At 41.3% G+C, this 7,486-nt stretch overlaps 1 long non-coding RNA gene across 3 annotated transcripts in view; it reads right to left on the bottom strand.

The window, feature by feature from the left end:
- Positions 1 to 2,447: 2,447 nt before the first annotated feature.
- The window catches only part of LOC123944922, a 39,509-nt gene continuing 34,470 nt past the window's right edge, over positions 2,448 to 7,486 (bottom strand). For all 3 annotated transcript variants that reach the window (XR_006818867.1, XR_006818865.1, XR_006818866.1), the window contains exons 3-4: positions 6,132 to 6,244; positions 2,448 to 2,957 (exon numbers count right to left, since the gene is read on the bottom strand). This is a non-coding gene — a long non-coding RNA (uncharacterized LOC123944922). The remainder of the gene's footprint in view (positions 2,958 to 6,131; positions 6,245 to 7,486) is intronic.

Below are 7,486 nucleotides of genomic sequence, written 5' to 3'. Positions count from 1 at the left end.
CCCTCTAGCCAAGTTGGTCATTCCTAACCATGGCATTTCTAACACATCAAGAATACAGGAGATCGATGGGGCACCTGCGTGACTCAGTCAATTAAGCCTCTGACACTTGATTTTAGCTCAGGTCATAATCTCAGTGCCCTGGGATTGAGCCCCCCACCCCCCAATCGGGCTCTGTGATCAGAGGGGAGTCTGCCTGAGATTCTCTCCCTCCCTCTCCTTCTGCCCCTCCCTCCACTCATGCTCTTGCTCTCTTTCTCTCTGTCTCTCTCTAAAATTAAATGAATAAATCTTAAAAAAAAAAAAAAGAAAAATTGAGTGGAAAGTTTAAAATGGTCCTATATCACCTTACACTCCTCTCCACCTTTTCTCCCTATTATTAATATTTTACTTTAATGTAGTACATTAGTTAGACTTGATGAGCCAATATTGATACATTATTATTAGCCACAATTCACAGTTTACATTAGGTTCACTCTTCATGTTGTTGTATGTTCTTTGGGTTTTGGCAAATGTATAATGACATTTATCTACCACCATGATATTAGATGAAATAGTTTCACTGCCCTATAAATCCTCTGTGTTCAGGGCACCTGTGTGGCTCAGTCATTGTCTGCCTTCATCTCAGGTCATGATCCCAGAGTCCTGGGATGGAGCATCAAATCAGGTTCCCTGTTTGGTGGAAATCCTGCTTCTTCCTCTCCCACTCCCCCTGCTTGTCTTCCCTCTCTCACTGTCTCTCTGTCAAGTATATAAATAAAAAATCTTTTAAAAAAAATCCTCTGTGTTCTACCTATTCATCCCTTCCTCCTCCACAAAACCTCTGGCAATGTCTGATGTTTTTGCTGCTCCATCCTTTTGCTTTTTCCAGAAGGCATGTAGTTGGAATCATACAGCATGTAGCCTTTTCAGACTAGCTTCTTTCTCTTAACAGTATGCATGTAAGGGTCCTCCATGTCTGTTCATGGCTTGAGTGTTCATTTTTTACTGATGCATAATATTGTGCTGTCTGATATACAACAGTTTATCCAATCACCCACTGATGCACATCTTGATTGGTATTATGCTGTCTTCCTAAGTATGAATAAAGCTCCAGAAACACACACATGTACGTTTCCTGGTAGACAGAAATCTTCAACTCAGATGGAACTCAGAATCACCAAGGAATGTGATTACTAGATCATATGGTAAGAATATATTTAGTTTTTTTTTTCTTTTTAGATTATTTATTTATTTATTTGACAGAGAGAGAGATCACAAGTAGGCAGAGAGGCAGGCAGAGAGAGAGAGGGGGAAGCAGTCTCCCTGCGGAGCAGAGAGCCCCATGCGGGGCTCGATCCCAGGACCCTGAGATCATGACCTGAGCCGAAGGCAGCGGCTTAATCCACTGAGCCACCCAGGCACCCCAGAATATATTTAGTTTTGTAAGAAACTGCCAACCTATCTTCCAACTCAGTGCGGTTTTTTTGTTTTGTTTTTGTTTTCAGTAGTTTTAAAATACATATTAGTTAGCAGAATAGGCACTTAGCAAAGACGGAAACCCAGACCCCACCAGCCACTCCTGGTAGACACCAAGACAAGAGCTGCCACCATTTGCAGGGAAACAGTGTCAACCATAAGAACATGAACTTGATCAAGCCACAAGGGTCTACTTTTTGCCTTGGCTACTTATTCGCTCTGTGACTTCGGGCATGCTTCTGTTTCCCCAACTACAATTAGGCTTGGTAACAGTACCCAGATTCTAGGGTTCTGAGAATTACTGAGATATCCCATACGCATTTTGGCACACCACTTGGTAAAAGGAAGGGCTTAATAAATGTTCATTATTTTTTATATCTTATAACAAAACCACCATCTTTCCCACAACCTCTTCCCAAACAGTCAGTATTCTTTAGGGATGATTCTGTGTAATAGTGCATTCAAGGGATCCAAAGACAGAACAATTTGATACATTATATAATCTGGTGAGGGGAAAAAAATGTGCAGCAGCTAAAATAAAAAGAAATCAAAGCTAGAGAGGCAACGTCTTTAAGTGTGGAGGGTTTTGATCACAGAATAAATTCCCTCACTTTCCTCTCATCCTGGATTTCCATTAGTGTTTTGCTGGCTCAGAACACTCCGGGGTGAGTCCTAGATTATGAAATGCCCTCTCTCTGGTGGCCTGCCAAAGCCTGCTCTGCAGACTCCCAGACTAACCTGGCACCAGCTCACGGTAAGAAGCCTCCTCACCCCGAGGGCCTGACTAATGCTCATGTTTTTTCCTTTCTCAGAGAACTCCACAGGCAGGCTGTGTGCGGGGCGGGTGGGGGGGGGTGGCATTAAGCAATCCATGTGGTAATTTTTTTTCCATTTCTTTGGGCAATTCTTACATGATGACATAATGATATGTGCTAACAATGAAAAATAAATGCACTGTGGCTCTATCTCTTTGTACGAAGTTTATTTTGGAAATTAACAAACACACAAACAAGAAATCCTCTCCTGTGCATTCCTGATTAATAATCTATGGCTACCCACAATGCCCACACACTGGTGGAAACGGAAACATTTGAGGGCATCTACCAGCTGATTTGCCTTCATGATATCAGATGACAAGTTTTCCTGTTTTAACTGCACGGGCAGGGTTTAGGTGTCATGAGGTCAGAGTACATGGAATTTTTTTTTTTTAACCAAGAGCAAACAATGAAACCTGATAACTTATTCAGGGCATATGGCTCAAAAGCAGGCATTCACTGATATGAGGCATATCACATTAAGAAAGCCCCACACTAAGGGCAAATTTGGAGCAAAATCTTTCTGATTATCTGTAAAACTGAAATATGCCCAGCAGAGCTCAGAATCCTGCTGAGAAATTACAAACAGGGTAGGTTTGAAAAGTTGAACGTAGGACATGTGGGTCTGCTGGAGTCATCCAAATCGATGGCCACAGCCAGGTTTTAAGACTGTCCAGCCCATTGGTCCTGTGGGAGGGAGAACAGGAAGAGGGCAGAGGGTCAGAATGAGCAGGGTCTTTCTTGTTCCTCTCTCCCACCCTACTCAAGGGCCTCATCATCCCAGCACTGCTTAGTGGGGTCATGAGAAAAGGAAGGGAAGAACAGAGAAAAGAAAGAAAGAGTCAGTCCCCAGAAGAGATCTCCCACTCCAGATTTGCTTTGGGTACATAAGCTTTTTACTGAAGGCATATAGTTGGAATCATACAGCATGTAGCCCTTTCAGACTAGCTTCTTTCTCTTAACAGTATGCATGTAAGAGTCCTCCATGTCCAGAGAAATCCCTCTTCTGTTCTGGAAACTCCTATGCATTTTTTTCTTTTAAAATTTATTTATTTATTTGAGAGAGAGTGTGTGAGAGCAGGGTAGGGGCAGAGGGAGGGAGAGAGAGAGAGAGAGAGAGAGAGAGAATGAATCCTTAAACAGACTCCACACTGAGTGTGAAGCTCAACTCAGGGCTCGATCCCAGGACTCTGAGATCATGACCTGAGCTGAAATATGGTTGGCAGCTTAACCAACTGAGCCACCCAGGTACCCCTAGAACCTTCTGTGCCTCAAGGTCTAGTCCAGTGAGTCTGGATCATGATTAATGCACAGTATCCAGATCAGACAACAGAAACAAACTTGAGCTCTGGGTCCATCCCATGCTCGCTCTATGACCTGAACCCTTCTTCTCTTAATCTCACTTTCTTTGGCTGTGAAATGCAAATGGGACCCTACCTTCCTTCCAGCTGCTGTAAGGATCACGGAAAGTAACAGGGCCCAGCATGGTCTCTGATGCACAGTGAGTGCTGAGTCTGGTTTTTACTGCATTACTGTTGCCATCGTTCCTATTTTGAGTTGACTAGCCAGTTATGGATATCTTTCTGTCTAAAACAGGAAAGAGGCAGGAAAGGGATTAGTCATAGCAGGGTTCAGCCACGGACCCTAGAGCTGGGTATTTCAGTAGCCTCGGATGTCACCAGTGGTGCCACGTCTGCCATTTAATTCAGTTCCACAAATGCATTTTGAGGACCAGGGTCCAGGTGAACACCACATTGCCCCTGCCTGATCAGCACTTGGCCTCCCAGGGGAATTCCACCAACACAGCTGTCCAGTTAAAGTGACGTCATGTGAAGTTGGAGACAGTCCTTCAAAATAAAAGCCTGGCCTCTGAATCTGAATTAATAGATGTATTATCTTGATCCTTCTCCTCCCCAAAACAATATATATATATACATACAGAGGCCATACATATACATATACATATACATATACATATGTATATGTATATACATACAGAGAGAGAGAGGGAGAGATAGTATTTTCATAATATAATTTCTGTTCAAAGTCTTTTGAAAATATTCTCTGCCAATTGCTTTAAGATATATCTAGGTCAGAGTTGTGTCCTAGATATCCGTTAAGGAAAACATGCTTCCAAATACACAGTTTGTCTGCTTGCGTCCAAAGGATTTGTCTGCCACTGTGTAGATACGGTTGAATTATGGCTGTTTAACAATTTGGCATACAACCTCTGCTTCAATTTTCTTTTTTTTTTTTCCTGGTCATGAAACGGTGTTAAGGCCAGAAAGACCCTGCTCTGATCCCCCAACCAAGTTTCAGAATTTATTCTTGTATTTGTGGGTGCCTGGGTGGCTCAGTCGGTTCATCATCTGCTTTGTTTCTCAAGCACTTGGTTCCTGGTCTGTGAGCTCTACTTCTGGCTTACAGCTTACCGCTTATGGTTGTACCTCAGTGCTTAGCACCATATTTGCATGTACTATGTGCTCAATAATCTTTGATGGGAGTAAAAGAGAGAGAAGACAGGAAGGCACAGAGGAAGGAAGGGAAGAAGGGAGGGAGGGAAGACAAATGAGACAAGAAAAAGGCCAAAAGTGTGTCACTGTAGAGGCATTCCTAATTTGTCATTACCCACTCACTATACACACACATGCATGAGCCTCTCTCCTCTGTTTCCTCCCTCCTCTATTTTCCCTTTTTGACAGAAATACCAAAATTCAAACAAAGTTAAAGTCACTCCTGCTTCAGTGTGCACCCCAATTTGATCCTTTTTTTTTTTTTGGTCATTGTGGGTCCCCACAACGCAAGTATCTTTCAAAGCCAATTTAGTCAACAAGCATGAAGTATCATGTCTTTCCCACACACATCTCAATAAATAAATGACAAGATGTGTTTTATTAAAATATAATTTTTCATCTACGTTTTGAAAATCGTACAAAAGTTTTAAGTCACCAAATAATTCCATCTTGACAATGACATTGCAAAACTAATAAAAAGAAGTCACCAGAAATCATACTATTTGTGGGTGCAGGTGAAGATGAGGCACATCTCAGCAAAAAATCCACAGACAACGTGGTCTTTGGAGAGTCACTTTACTTATAATTTTATTTTATTAGTAACTAATGCCTGACGTGTCCATTTACTTGATAAAGTGATGTCTATCTTATTTAATAAAAAGTAGCCTTTGTTGCACCTAGAAGATATCCAAACTGGAAAAGAGTTGTGTCAAACTCCGTTGGGACATTTCCTGTGGGATTAAAAAGTCTCAAGCCATAGAGGGCTATGAGATGAGACCCTACACAGTGTATGGATTAGATTTTATTTTATTTTATTTTATTTTATTTTTAAGTAGGCTTCATGCCTAGCTTGGAGCCCAATGCAGGGCTTAAACCCATGATGGTGAGATCAAGACCCACTCTGAGGGACGTGGCTCAGTGGGTTAAACCTCTGCCTTCAGCTCAGGTCATGATCTCAGGGTCCTGGGATCAAGCCCTGCATTGGGCTCTCTACTCAGCAGGGTGCCTGCTTCCTCCTCTCTCTTGTCTCTCTCTCTCTCTCTCTGACTGCCTCTCTGCCTACTTGTGATCTCTTTCTGTCAAATAAATAAATAAAATCTTAAAAAAAAAAGACCCACACTGAGTTCAAGAGTGGGAAACTTAACCAACTGAGCCACATAAGCACCCCAGTGGATGAATTAGATAAAATTATTTCCAAGAAATTTTCCTTTGCTTTCGGTAGATTTCTCTTTTTTGTGTGCAAGAAATCAAGAAGAGAAAGAAAGAAAGTAACAAACAAACAATAGCATCGCCAAGGAAAATACTACACGTTCGCCTGTGTTCTTGTCTTCACCTTTTACTTCCTCACCTGAAGGAAGGTAGTGCAGGGATGGCAGGATTCCAGAGCAGGGCAAGAAACCGAATGCAGGGTAGATTCACTCATGACAGGAGATTTCAAAAGTTAGAATTATTAAATCTGGGCTGGAAAATAAGAGAGATTTACTTAGGCATTAAAGATAGGTACTGGCCTGTAAAACTGATAGATCCTTATTACATTGTCCCAAGAGAGACTGCACTCCTCGGCATAGTTAATGCTAAGGAAATTTAAAGCAAGTTATAGAAAATACTTCTTCACCTAGTAGAATTCATTCTGAGGAATTTACTGCCACAGGCAGTCATGAAATCAATCACGGAGTTGGATTTTTCAAAGGGGCAGGATAATGTATGACCCACTCTTCTGGCTAGTTGGGAAGGATAGAAGCAATCAATTCGCCTGCTTCTAGGAGATCACAGTTGATTACAAGTGGGGTCAGTGAAAAGATGTCCCCCGCTCTTGATCAGGATAATTAAAAAGTGTTTGCCCATGCTCACTTGTCCTGGAAAGAAATAGGAAATAGGATATAGAGATCAAATGACCTGATCCAGTATGACAAATGTTTTTTGACAGGGACAGAGCATTAAGCAACACAAAGATCAATCCAGGAACTAATTATAGGTCTTGCTAAAATATCTTTTCATCAAAGCCTTTTTTTCTGGTAATATAAATATTACACAATGTTTTTGTTTTTTAATCTGATTCTCTGACAAATATTCTTGGAAGACATCTACCAAACCTGAAAACACTTAACATTCATGACTTCTCTTTATCCCAATGGAAAGCAGAGTGTTGTCAAAAGTTGTGAGTACACTGGAAATATGAACAAGACAATGGAAACTTTGATGTTGTCATGATGGTCAGTAATAAACTCCTTTGATAAAGTTATCAGAGGTTAAATCCAGCATCTTTTTCTTTTGGAATCAGTATCTCACCTTTTTACCTTATTTTTCTTGGAAATGTGTAATCTCTGGGACATCCCTTGGCATTATAGCATACGAATGAAAAACAACATTGCTGAAGAAGACAAATACCATATCATTTCAGAAGTGGAATTTAAGAAACAAATGAAAAAAAAGAAAAAAAGAGATAAAACGCCAAAAAACAGACTCAACTATAGAGAACCACCTGATGGTTACCAGGGAAAGGTGGGTGTGGATGGGGGAAAGAGGGTATGGGGATTAAAGAACACACTTATCATGATGATCACTGAGTAATGTACAGAATTGCTGAGTCACTACACAGTACATCTGAAACTAAGAGAACACAGTACGTTGAAAAAGAAGGAGGAGGGGGAGAAACAGAGGCACCTGGCTGGCTCAGTACGTAGAGCGTGTGACTCTTGATTG

This window comes from Meles meles, chromosome 6, assembly GCF_922984935.1.
Source record: "Meles meles chromosome 6, mMelMel3.1 paternal haplotype, whole genome shotgun sequence".
NCBI lineage: Eukaryota > Metazoa > Chordata > Mammalia > Carnivora > Mustelidae > Meles > Meles meles.
The sequence above is the reverse complement of the archived record's forward strand: the minus strand, read 5'-3'. Positions and strand labels throughout refer to the sequence as shown.